Here is a 10369-nt window from a genome sequence, read left to right as displayed (position 1 = left end):
AAGAGGCTTTTTATAGATGCTGACCTGTAGAAAAAGCAGTGAATGAACTTCACCAAAACAGGAGTTCAAAGGTCAAACGTCTTGTCCGTCTCCTGTGAAGCAGCAGCACCTTCTGCTGTCTGCAAAAGAGAAGAGAAAAAGCTTACAGCACCTGGTATTCCCAGGCGGTCTCCCATGCAAGTACTAACCAGGCCCGACCCTGCTTGGCTTCCGAGATCGGACGAGATCGGGCTTGTTCAGGGTGGTATGGCCGTAAGCGAGAGTGTCACTCACAAAGAGGCTTTTTATAGATGCTGACCTGTAGTTTGGGACAGCACTCTTCAGTAATAGGTCTTTTGTTAAAGTTGCTAAATTGGTCCCTTTTACAGTGAGGAGGCTGGGGCTGTTATTTTGAGAGTGTAGGAGAAAACAAGGATATCGTTAAAACAACAAATGTGTTCCCCAAAAAGGAGGAGAGTGTGGTTACTTTTGTTTAACGTTTGACTGATAAGGGCACCAAATGTGTCAGTTTCTCATTGATACTGACTGAAAAGGCCTGTTTGTCGTTTGGCATAGTTGGAGGTTGAGTGTGTGTAATGTTAGCTTCATGTGCTTTGTATGTCAGTGTAGTCCAGCAGAGAACAGCATAGGCTTGTCAGTAATGGATGCAAACACTGAATAGGACCATGAAAAACTTTTGTTGTGAAGTCCAGAGACAGCGCCCTCTGCTGTCTGCAAAAGACAAGAGAAAAAGCTTACAGCACCTGGTATTCCCAGGCGGTCTCCCATCCAAGTACTAACCAGGCCCGACCCTGTTTGGCTTCCGAGATCGGACGAGATCGGGCTTGTTCAGGGTGGTGTGGCCGTAAGCGAGAGTGTCACTCACAAAGAGGCTTTTTATAGATGCTGACCTGTAGAAAAAGCAGTGAATGAACTTCACCAAAACAGGAGTTCAAAGGTCAAACGTCTTGTCCGTCTCCTGTGAAGCAGCAGCACCTTCTGCTGTCTGCAAAAGAGAAGAGAAAAAGCTTACAGCACCTGGTATTCCCAGGCGGTCTCCCATGCAAGTACTAACCAGGCCCGACCCTGCTTGGCTTCCGAGATCGGACGAGATCGGGCTTGTTCAGGGTGGTATGGCCGTAAGCGAGAGTGTCACTCACAAAGAGGCTTTTTATAGATGCTGACCTGTAGTTTGGGACAGCACTCTTCAGTAATAGGTCTTTTGTTAAAGTTGCTAAATTGGTCCCTTTTACAGTGAGGAGGCTGGGGCTGTTATTTTGAGAGTGTAGGAGAAAACAAGGATATCGTTAAAACAACAAATGTGTTCCCCAAAAAGGAGGAGAGTGTGGTTACTTTTGTTTAATGTTTGACTATTAAGGGCACCAAATGTGTCAGTTTCTCAATGATACTGACTGAAAAGGCCTGTTTGTCGTTTGGCATAGTTGGAGGTTGAGTGTGTGTAATGTTAGCTTCATGTGCTTTGTATGTCAGTGTAGTCCAGCAGAGAACAGCATAGGCTTGTCAGTAATGGATGCAAACACTGAATAGGACCATGAAAAACTTTTGTTGTGAAGTCCAGAGACAGCGCCCTCTGCTGTCTGCAAAAGACAAGAGAAAAAGCTTACAGCACCTGGTATTCCCAGGCGGTCTCCCATCCAAGTACTAACCAGGCCCGACCCTGTTTGGCTTCCGAGATCGGACGAGATCGGGCTTGTTCAGGGTGGTGTGGCCGTAAGCGAGAGTGTCCCTCACAAAGAGGCTTTTTATAGATGCTGACCTGTAGAAAAAGCAGTGAATGAACTTCACCAAAACAGGAGTTCAAAGGTCAAACGTCTTGTCCGTCTCCTGTGAAGCAGCAGCACCTTCTGCTGTCTGCAAAAGCTTACAGCACCTGGTATTCCCAGGCGGTCTCCCATCCAAGTACTAACCAGGCCCGACCCTGTTTGGCTTCCGAGATCGGACGAGATCGGGCTTATTCAGGGTGGTATGGCCGTAAGCGAGAGTGTCCCTCACAAAGAGGCTTTTTATAGATGCTGACCTGTAGAAAAAGCAGTGAATGAACTTCACCAAAACAGGAGTTCAAAGGTCAAACGTCTTGTCCGTCTCCTGTGAAGCAGCAGCACCTTCTGCTGTCTGCAAAAGAGAAGAGACAAAGCTTACAGCACCTGGTATTCCCAGGCGGTCTCCCATGCAAGTACTAACCAGGCCCGACCCTGCTTGGCTTCCGAGATCGGACGAGATCGGGCTTGTTCAGGGTGGTATGGCCGTAAGCGAGAGTGTCACTCACAAAGAGGCTTTTTATAGATGCTGACCTGTAGTTTGGGACAGCACTCTTCAGTAATAGGTCTTTTGTTAAAGTTGCTAAATTGGTCCCTTTTACAGTGAGGAGGCTGGGGCTGTTATTTTGAGAGTGTAGGAGAAAACAAGGATATCGTTAAAACAACAAATGTGTTCCCCAAAAAGGAGGAGAGTGTGGTTACTTTTGTTTAATGTTTGACTATTAAGGGCACCAAATGTGTCAGTTTCTCATTGATACTGACTGAAAAGGCCTGTTTGTCGTTTGGCATAGTTGGAGGTTGAGTGTGTGTAATGTTAGCTTCATGTGCTTTGTATGTCAGTGTAGTCCAGCAGAGAACAGCATAGGCTTGTCAGTAATGGATGCAAACACTGAATAGGACCATGAAAAACTTTTGTTGTGAAGTCCAGAGACAGCGCCCTCTGCTGTCTGCAAAAGACAAGAGAAAAAGCTTACAGCACCTGGTATTCCCAGGCGGTCTCCCATCCAAGTACTAACCAGGCCCGACCCTGTTTGGCTTCCGAGATCGGACGAGATCGGGCTTGTTCAGGGTGGTGTGGCCGTAAGCGAGAGTGTCCCTCACAAAGAGGCTTTTTATAGATGCTGACCTGTAGAAAAAGCAGTGAATGAACTTCACCAAAACAGGAGTTCAAAGGTCAAACGTCTTGTCCGTCTCCTGTGAAGCAGCAGCACCTTCTGCTGTCTGCAAAAGCTTACAGCACCTGGTATTCCCAGGCGGTCTCCCATCCAAGTACTAACCAGGCCCGACCCTGTTTGGCTTCCGAGATCGGACGAGATCGGGCTTGTTCAGGGTGGTATGGCCGTAAGCGAGAGTGTCCCTCACAAAGAGGCTTTTTATAGATGCTGACCTGTAGAAAAAGCAGTGAATGAACTTCACCAAAACAGGAGTTCAAAGGTCAAACGTCTTGTCCGTCTCCTGTGAAGCAGCAGCACCTTCTGCTGTCTGCAAAAGAGAAGAGAAAAAGCTTACAGCACCTGGTATTCCCAGGCGGTCTCCCATCCAAGTACTAACCAGGCCCGACCCTGTTTGGCTTCCGAGATCGGGCTTGTTCAGGGTGGTGTGGCCGTAAGCGAGAGTGTCCCTCACAAAGAGGCTTTTTATAGATGCTGACCTGTAGAAAAAGCAGTGAATGAACTTCACCAAAACAGGAGTTCAAAGGTCAAACGTCTTGTCCGTCTCCTGTGAAGCAGCAGCACCTTCTGCTGTCTGCAAAAGCTTACAGCACCTGGTATTCCCAGGCGGTCTCCCATCCAAGTACTAACCAGGCCCGACCCTGTTTGGCTTCCGAGATCGGACGAGATCGGGCTTGTTCAGGGTGGTGTGGCCGTAAGCGAGAGTGTCACTCACAAAGAGGCATTTTATAGATGCTGACCTGTAGTTTGGTCCAGCACTCTTCAGTAATAGGTCTTTTGTTAAAGTTGCTAAATTGGTCCCTTTTACAGTGAGGAGGCTGGGGCTGTTATTTTGAGAGTGTAGGAGAAAACAAGGATATAGTTAAAACAACAAATGTGTTCCCCAAAAAGGAGGAGAGTGTGGTTACTTTTGTTAAACGTTTGACTGATAAGGGCACCAAATGTGTCAGTTTCTCATTGATACTGACTGAAAAGGCCTGTTTGTCGTTAAATTCGTCCTGTTACAGTGAGAAGGCTCATGATGTAGACCTTTGGTATGGTCCCACACACTTCAATCGTCTGTCCCATCCTTAATTGTATTAGGCGCTATGTCCAGGCGCTATGTCCAGGTGAGGGATGGGTTGTGATTTTCTTGATTTGTTAAATTATGGCACCTACTAGTGCGCCCGTTGGGAAGAGTAGATCAGTGTAGGACGTATGGACGGAGTCAGGTTTGTGTAAAGACACGCAATGCAAATGTTAGACACTTGCTTGGTTAAGAAAGTATGCAGGAAAGGCAGGAACTGTGCATTGGTGGTTCAGTGGTAGAATTCTCGCCTGCCACGCGGGAGGCCCGGGTTCGATTCCCGGCCAATGCAACATGCTTTTCTTATTTTGCTGTTAAGCTTGTAAAGAGAAATTGCATAAAGGTCACAGAAGAGGAAAGGAAAAGCATATCAACTCCCCGTCGGGGAATCGAACCCCGGTCTCCCGCGTGACAGGCGGGGATACTCACCACTATACTAACGAGGAGATGCGTGCATATTTCAAGCCCCGCCTCTTTTCCTTTTTCAACTACACCATGGTTATTGACCTGCATTGGTGGGTCCTGTTGCTTCATATCAAGCTGACATGATCATGTGATCATGTGACATCTACAGTTTTCTTGCTTACTATATAATTCTTGTGCGGTGTACTTTTGAGGTTTCATACTGTCATTCTTCTGTATGCATATGAAAAATTGTCCAGTATGGTTTAGTTGTAAGCCTCGTTGGCGCAGTAGGCAGCGCGTCAGTCTCATAATCTGAAGGTCGTGAGTTCGAGCCTCACACGGGGCACATGTTTTACCGCCACAATGCTAAGGTTTCACCTGGAATAAACTTCAATCACGTCACTTGTGAGGAGTAACTATATGCAGGACTTAACAGCCCTTCAGAGTAGTTCTATGCATCTGTCTTGTTGTCTGAGTTCGGTTTAGCAGAATCTACCCAACAGCCCCTGTGGTCAAAAATAAGTCTGCCCACTCTCCCTACCCCATCCACCCTGCCACCCACTCCACCTCCCAGCTTGTCTACTTCCTCTTACACACCGAACTGTCACCAGTCCACTCCTCCCCCCATCCTTCGCTGAGATAAGTAGAAGGAAGAGGGGTTGCAGAGTAGGTGTGAAGCGCAGGGAGCCCATAAGACCGTATAAATCGTGTAAACCGTCTGTCATCACGGGGAACGTAAGCTCTCTCCCCAATACGATGGAAGAGCTAACGGCGCTGTCAAGGTTTTATACTGTAATTTTTCGAATGCTTCTGTTTGTTTCTGAAAAATGGTCTATTTTAGACATGTCTGAGGCCCGCGTGGCAGGCGAGAATTCTACCACTGAACCACCAATGCTCACATGACCTTGGTTTGTGACCTTATCGACCAATCGCTGCACCCATGACACGAACAAGCAAGAGACAAATTACCAATGTTACCAGGTGAACTTCCATAGTGACAAAACCTCTGCCCCGTGTGAGGCTCGAACTCACGACCTTCAGATCATGAGACTGACGCGCTGCCTACTGCGCCAACGAGGCTTGTAAAGTGAGTAAAATAGACCATGTTACGAACGCAAACAGAAGCATTTGAAAAATTACAGTATAAAACCTTGTCAGTACTACTCCAAAAGTAGAATTTGCATTGGCCGGGAATCGAACCCGGGCCTCCCGCGTGGCAGGCGAGAATTCTACCACTGAACCACCAATGCTCACATGACTTTGGATTGTGACCTTATCGACCAATCGCTGCACCCATGACACGAACAAGCAAGAGACAAATTACCAATGTTACCAGGTGAACTTCCATAGTGACAAAACCTCTGCCCCGTGTGAGGCTCGAACTCACGACCTTCAGATTATGAGACTGACGCGCTGCCTACTGCGCCAACGAGGCCTGGAAAGTGTGAAAAATAGGCCATTTTACGAACGCAAACAGAAGCATTCGAAAAATTACAGTATAAAACCTTGTCAGTACTACTCCAAAAGCAGAATTTGCATTGGCCGGGAATCGAACCCGGGCCTCCCGCGTGGCAGGCGAGAATTCTACCACTGAACCACCAATGCTCACATGAGTTTGGTTTGTGACCTTATCGACCAATCCCTGCACCCATGACACGAACAAGCAAGAGACAAATTACCAATGTTACCAGGTGAACTTCCATAGTGACAAAACCTCTGCCCCGTGTGAGGCTCGAACTCACGACCTTCAGATTATGAGACTGACGCGCTGCCTACTGCGCCAACGAGGCCTGGAAAGTGTGTAAAATAGGCCATTTTACGAACGCAAACAGAAGCATTCGAAAAATTACAGTATAAAACCTTGTCAGTACTACTCCAAAAGCAGAATTTGCATTGGCCGGGAATCGAACCCGGGCCTCCCGCGTGGCAGGCGAGAATTCTACCACTGAACCACCAATGCTCACATGACTTTGGATTGTGACCTTATCGACCAATCGCTGCACCCATGACACGAACAAGCAAGAGACAAATTACCAATGTTACCAGGTGAACTTCCATAGTGACAAAACCTCTGCCCCGTGTGAGGCTCGAACTCACGACCTTCAGATTATGAGACTGACGCGCTGCCTACTGCGCCAACGAGGCCTGACAAGTGTGTAAAATAGGCCATTTTACGAACGCAAACAGAAGCATTCGAAAAATTACAGTATAAAACCTTGTCAGTACTACTCCAAAAGCAGAATTTGCATTGGCCGGGAATCGAACCCGGGCCTCCCGCGTGGCAGGCGAGAATTCTACCACTGAACCACCAATGCTCACATGACCTTGGTTTGTGACCTTATCGACCAATCGCTGCACCCATGACACGAACAAGCAAGAGACAAATTACCAATGTTACCAGGTGAACTTCCATAGTGACAAAACCTCTGCCCCGTGTGAGGCTCGAACTCACGAACTCACGACTGACGCGCTGCCTACTGCGCCAACGAGGCCTGAAAAGTGAGTAAAATCGACCATTTTACGAACGCAAACAGAAGCATTTGAAAAATTACAGTATAAAACCTTGACAGTACTACTCCAAAAGTAGAACTTGCATTGGCCGGGAATCGAACCCGGGCCTCCCGCGTGGCAGGCGAGAATTCTACCACTGAACCACCAATGCTCACATGACCTTGTCACATGACCTTGTCGGCCAGTGGCTGCACCCATGACATGCACAAACTTATGATAACAGAAGAGAAGAGATAAGTATATTACTACTATTGTCGCTCTGAAGCATTTCCTCGCCGAGAAGTGTTGTGTGGCTCAGAGCTGACAGCTGATCCCGACTGTAAACAATGGATCGGTGGTTGAATGTGTCTCTCCGGACTGTGAGAAAGCAGAAGCGGGGTAAGCGTGGAGGCATCAGGGCAAGGCTAGCAGCTAGCCTGCACAGACCTGCTATACCACCAGGAGGCCTCTCTCGCCTTGATGTTCCTGCGCTCCCTTCTCACCTGGTCACCTTTTAAGGAGAGGGGGATGGGGGGAGGAGTGGACTGGTGACAGTTCAGTGTGTAAGAGGAAGACGACAAGCTGGGGGGAAGGGTGGCTGGGCAGAATCGAACCTGTTGAAGGACAGGTTGGTTTGCCCAGTTTGCACAGAAGCTGTCCTTTCCCTACCTTATTTTTTTAACCAGGGGGGCTGTTGGGTAGATTCCGCTAAACCCAACTCAGACAACCAGACAGATGTATGGGACTACTCTGAAAGGCTCACAACCTTCAGATTATGAGACTGATGCGCTGCCTACTGCGCCAACGAGGCCTGAAACATGTCTAAAATAGGGAGTTCTTAACAGAAATATTTTTCAATAAAAATTATTTGAGTTGTCTTTCATTTGGAATATTTATGACCAATCAATTACATAATGTGGTAATACCATTAAGTTTGGATCATTTTCCTTGTTGACAGGAATCTGATGCTGAGGTTCATCCACTGCTGTGGTGTCTTAGACGCCCAGCAGAGGGCAGCAAGTGGCCTGCACAGGACTGTGCAGCACTGGCTGGATTTGTCCTGCTCCTCCTGAGTTGCTGCCACAGAAAGGTCAGAGTGAAACTGAGTCTCACTCCTGATGACGAAAGGGCTGTCACCACCATCCTGTGACGCAACACCCAGGACACACAGCTCAACCTCCAGGCGGGACTGTGTGGTGGAGAACTGCAGACTCCTTCAGATGGTCCTCCTCCAGCTGGTGTCCCTGGTTCCTGTGACAAGGGGGACACAGTGAGACAGGCAGAGTCCTTGTGTACAGACCTTGGTGGAAAGGTGACAGAGCTCAGACTGAAACAACCCAGTGTTGAAGTGTATGTGTCCGAAGAACCATCATTTGTAATTGTTATGGGCTTCGTTGGCACAGTTTCCTGCACGTCAGTCTCATAATCTGAGGGTTTTGAGTTTGTGCCTCACATGGGGCCACCATTATGGGTAGAGCCGGCTCTGGTGTCACCAAACCAGGTTTTCCTAAAGTCTACCCCTGTGGCCTGAAGACGTTGGGGGCTAGCAACACGGGAGGAGACACAATCGAAGCAAAGTTATGACTAAATCCTCCATAATAACCAGCTAACCAGCCAAGAAAGCGACGCAACTCCCATTTGGTGGTGGGAGCAGGGAACTCAGCAACAGCGGTTATTTTTGAATCTATTGGCCGCACTTGACCCTGACCAACCTTCTTGCTAGGTGATGGTGGCCATGGCAAACTTGCATTTGGCAAGATTTAAGGCGAGCGAAGCGTCTTGCAGGCACCGAAACACAGTGGTCAAGGTTTCCATATGCGAAGGCCAGTCAACAGAGTAGACAACCACATCATCGAGATATGCCTCAGTTTTCACACCAGACAACACCAGCAGCATAAGGCGTTGAATATTTTGAGTCTGCAAAGGTATGGCCTGTGTCCTGCCGGCAGACACCTTTACAGATTTAGTCAAATCTGAATCCTCAGTTTCACATGGAACAGTTTCACATGAGTGACAGGACACAGAAAGCTACAATGGACCAAAGAGGCTGTTTTTTTAAAATATCTGTTATCTTTTAGAATCTACAGAATATAGTTTTTGCATGTTTAACCTCTGAATCTGAATCAGGATTTGAAGAACATTTCCCTCCTTTGTTGCAAAATTGGTTATAAAAGTAAAGGTCACCACTGAGATCATAAAGAGCTCATTGTAGCTTGAGGTGTTCTTGTCTTCTTCTGTCGGCTCAGTGTCATATTCCTTTATGGACCTGCAGTGATTGCTGTCATTGTAAGGAGTTTTAAACAGTTAAAAGTGGTATTTTAGTTTGTGGACAAAATAACAGGAACACCTTGCCATATAATGTAATACAACCAACCCACTGACAACTTTCAACTCCTTTTTTCTTTATTCACATATAAAGAATCTTTAAAAATATACAATATATGATGTCTAAATGCATATGAAGGAGAATTGCCTAAAAACCCTCCCAAGGGCTTGAAAAGTGGCATTTACAGCAAAATAGAATATTCAATTTGAATGTATTTATAAGTGAATGTCGATGAAACACATAAAACATGGTACTTGCCAACAATGCACCATGCAATGCAACTTTGGCTTCACATATTATATTGAACTTGAACTGACACAAACTGGACAATTCTGCATAAAATCTACTTTAACAGATAGTTTGCTGCAGTAAATTGCACTATATTGTCAGGTGTTCTGGGTTTTTCCACTAGTTGTTTGTATGACATTTTCTCACAATAGACGCCTTTTGTCATTCGTGTAATATTTTTTCTGCATTGAGAATTAAATCACCATTAATCAAGAGCAAAATGCCCTGTGATTATGAGATTTTTATGTTTTTTTAATGTTATATGAAACTGAGGCTATCCAGGAACAGTCTTGATGCCCAGGTCTGTCGTTTACAGAAAGCATGGCTCACGTCTCTCTGTTTACTTTCTGCGGTTTCAACATTACGCAACCTTTGGATCAGACTTCAGAGTGGAACTTTCCCACAGCCCGCCCTCCCTTTCAGTTGCACGTGATGTGTTTATGAATAGCCGTGATGCTGACATGTTTGAAGTGCTCTGACAAACGTGTGCCAACTCTCTATACTCTGCTCGCACATCAGTCACACCCGCTGTTATATATTAATGTGAGAATCTGTCGGCAGAAGGCAGGCAGGCACAACACAAAGTCAGGTACATCCAAATGTGATTGATTGTGTAAGATCTTTGTATAGAGGCCCTAGTCTCTGGCTGAATTTTACCCAACAGTCAGAACAAGCTGGTCCTATATGAGGATATGGTTCAACTATATCTTTGTGTCATGACTTGTTTTGCATGAAACATTGTCACTAATGATACGCTAGTCATCCAGTCAGTCAAAAGGTTATTAGAGTACAGAAAAAAACTTTTCTAAAATGTAGTATACTGCACTGTGTAGTGTTTGGGGCAAACATTAATAATTGTACTTTA

At 46.4% G+C, this 10369-nt stretch overlaps 21 non-coding genes and 1 pseudogene across 21 annotated transcripts; 2 read left to right on the top strand and 20 right to left on the bottom strand.

Moving 5' to 3' along the window:
• Positions 1-139: 139 nt before the first annotated feature.
• Positions 140-258, bottom strand: LOC139224214 (5S ribosomal RNA). Its single transcript, XR_011586274.1, has one exon. It is a non-coding gene; the product is annotated as a 5S ribosomal RNA (ribosomal RNA).
• A 473-nt stretch (positions 259-731) lies between these two features.
• Positions 732-850, bottom strand: LOC139224614 (5S ribosomal RNA). The gene has a single exon (XR_011586648.1). It is a non-coding gene; the product is annotated as a 5S ribosomal RNA (ribosomal RNA).
• A 155-nt stretch (positions 851-1005) lies between these two features.
• Positions 1006-1124, bottom strand: LOC139224213 (5S ribosomal RNA). Its single transcript, XR_011586273.1, has one exon. It is a non-coding gene; the product is annotated as a 5S ribosomal RNA (ribosomal RNA).
• A 473-nt stretch (positions 1125-1597) lies between these two features.
• On the bottom strand, positions 1598-1716 carry LOC139224613 (5S ribosomal RNA). The gene has a single exon (XR_011586647.1). It is a non-coding gene; the product is annotated as a 5S ribosomal RNA (ribosomal RNA).
• Positions 1717-1858: 142 nt separating this feature from the next.
• On the bottom strand, positions 1859-1977 carry LOC139224598 (5S ribosomal RNA). Its single transcript, XR_011586633.1, has one exon. It is a non-coding gene; the product is annotated as a 5S ribosomal RNA (ribosomal RNA).
• A 155-nt stretch (positions 1978-2132) lies between these two features.
• LOC139224211 (5S ribosomal RNA) lies at positions 2133-2251 on the bottom strand. The gene has a single exon (XR_011586272.1). It is a non-coding gene; the product is annotated as a 5S ribosomal RNA (ribosomal RNA).
• Positions 2252-2724: 473 nt separating this feature from the next.
• LOC139224612 (5S ribosomal RNA) lies at positions 2725-2843 on the bottom strand. The gene has a single exon (XR_011586646.1). It is a non-coding gene; the product is annotated as a 5S ribosomal RNA (ribosomal RNA).
• Positions 2844-2985: 142 nt separating this feature from the next.
• Positions 2986-3104, bottom strand: LOC139224646 (5S ribosomal RNA). Its single transcript, XR_011586678.1, has one exon. It is a non-coding gene; the product is annotated as a 5S ribosomal RNA (ribosomal RNA).
• A 155-nt stretch (positions 3105-3259) lies between these two features.
• On the bottom strand, positions 3260-3368 carry LOC139224160 (5S ribosomal RNA; annotated as a pseudogene).
• A 142-nt stretch (positions 3369-3510) lies between these two features.
• On the bottom strand, positions 3511-3629 carry LOC139224611 (5S ribosomal RNA). The gene has a single exon (XR_011586645.1). It is a non-coding gene; the product is annotated as a 5S ribosomal RNA (ribosomal RNA).
• Positions 3630-4216: 587 nt separating this feature from the next.
• Positions 4217-4287, top strand: trnag-gcc (transfer RNA glycine (anticodon GCC)). The gene has a single exon. It is a non-coding gene; the product is annotated as a tRNA-Gly (tRNA).
• An 82-nt stretch (positions 4288-4369) lies between these two features.
• trnad-guc (transfer RNA aspartic acid (anticodon GUC)) lies at positions 4370-4441 on the bottom strand. The gene has a single exon. It is a non-coding gene; the product is annotated as a tRNA-Asp (tRNA).
• Positions 4442-4673: 232 nt separating this feature from the next.
• On the top strand, positions 4674-4746 carry trnam-cau (transfer RNA methionine (anticodon CAU)). Its single transcript has one exon. It is a non-coding gene; the product is annotated as a tRNA-Met (tRNA).
• A 661-nt stretch (positions 4747-5407) lies between these two features.
• trnam-cau (transfer RNA methionine (anticodon CAU)) lies at positions 5408-5480 on the bottom strand. The gene has a single exon. It is a non-coding gene; the product is annotated as a tRNA-Met (tRNA).
• A 99-nt stretch (positions 5481-5579) lies between these two features.
• trnag-gcc (transfer RNA glycine (anticodon GCC)) lies at positions 5580-5650 on the bottom strand. Its single transcript has one exon. It is a non-coding gene; the product is annotated as a tRNA-Gly (tRNA).
• Positions 5651-5762: 112 nt separating this feature from the next.
• trnam-cau (transfer RNA methionine (anticodon CAU)) lies at positions 5763-5835 on the bottom strand. The gene has a single exon. It is a non-coding gene; the product is annotated as a tRNA-Met (tRNA).
• Positions 5836-5934: 99 nt separating this feature from the next.
• trnag-gcc (transfer RNA glycine (anticodon GCC)) lies at positions 5935-6005 on the bottom strand. Its single transcript has one exon. It is a non-coding gene; the product is annotated as a tRNA-Gly (tRNA).
• A 112-nt stretch (positions 6006-6117) lies between these two features.
• Positions 6118-6190, bottom strand: trnam-cau (transfer RNA methionine (anticodon CAU)). The gene has a single exon. It is a non-coding gene; the product is annotated as a tRNA-Met (tRNA).
• A 99-nt stretch (positions 6191-6289) lies between these two features.
• Positions 6290-6360, bottom strand: trnag-gcc (transfer RNA glycine (anticodon GCC)). The gene has a single exon. It is a non-coding gene; the product is annotated as a tRNA-Gly (tRNA).
• A 112-nt stretch (positions 6361-6472) lies between these two features.
• Positions 6473-6545, bottom strand: trnam-cau (transfer RNA methionine (anticodon CAU)). Its single transcript has one exon. It is a non-coding gene; the product is annotated as a tRNA-Met (tRNA).
• Positions 6546-6644: 99 nt separating this feature from the next.
• Positions 6645-6715, bottom strand: trnag-gcc (transfer RNA glycine (anticodon GCC)). The gene has a single exon. It is a non-coding gene; the product is annotated as a tRNA-Gly (tRNA).
• Positions 6716-6991: 276 nt separating this feature from the next.
• trnag-gcc (transfer RNA glycine (anticodon GCC)) lies at positions 6992-7062 on the bottom strand. Its single transcript has one exon. It is a non-coding gene; the product is annotated as a tRNA-Gly (tRNA).
• Between the last annotated feature and the right edge of the window lie 3307 nt (positions 7063-10369).

Source organism: Pempheris klunzingeri, chromosome 24 (genome assembly GCF_042242105.1).
Source record: "Pempheris klunzingeri isolate RE-2024b chromosome 24, fPemKlu1.hap1, whole genome shotgun sequence".
NCBI lineage: Eukaryota > Metazoa > Chordata > Actinopteri > Acropomatiformes > Pempheridae > Pempheris > Pempheris klunzingeri.
This window is presented reverse-complemented; position numbering and strand designations above follow the sequence as displayed.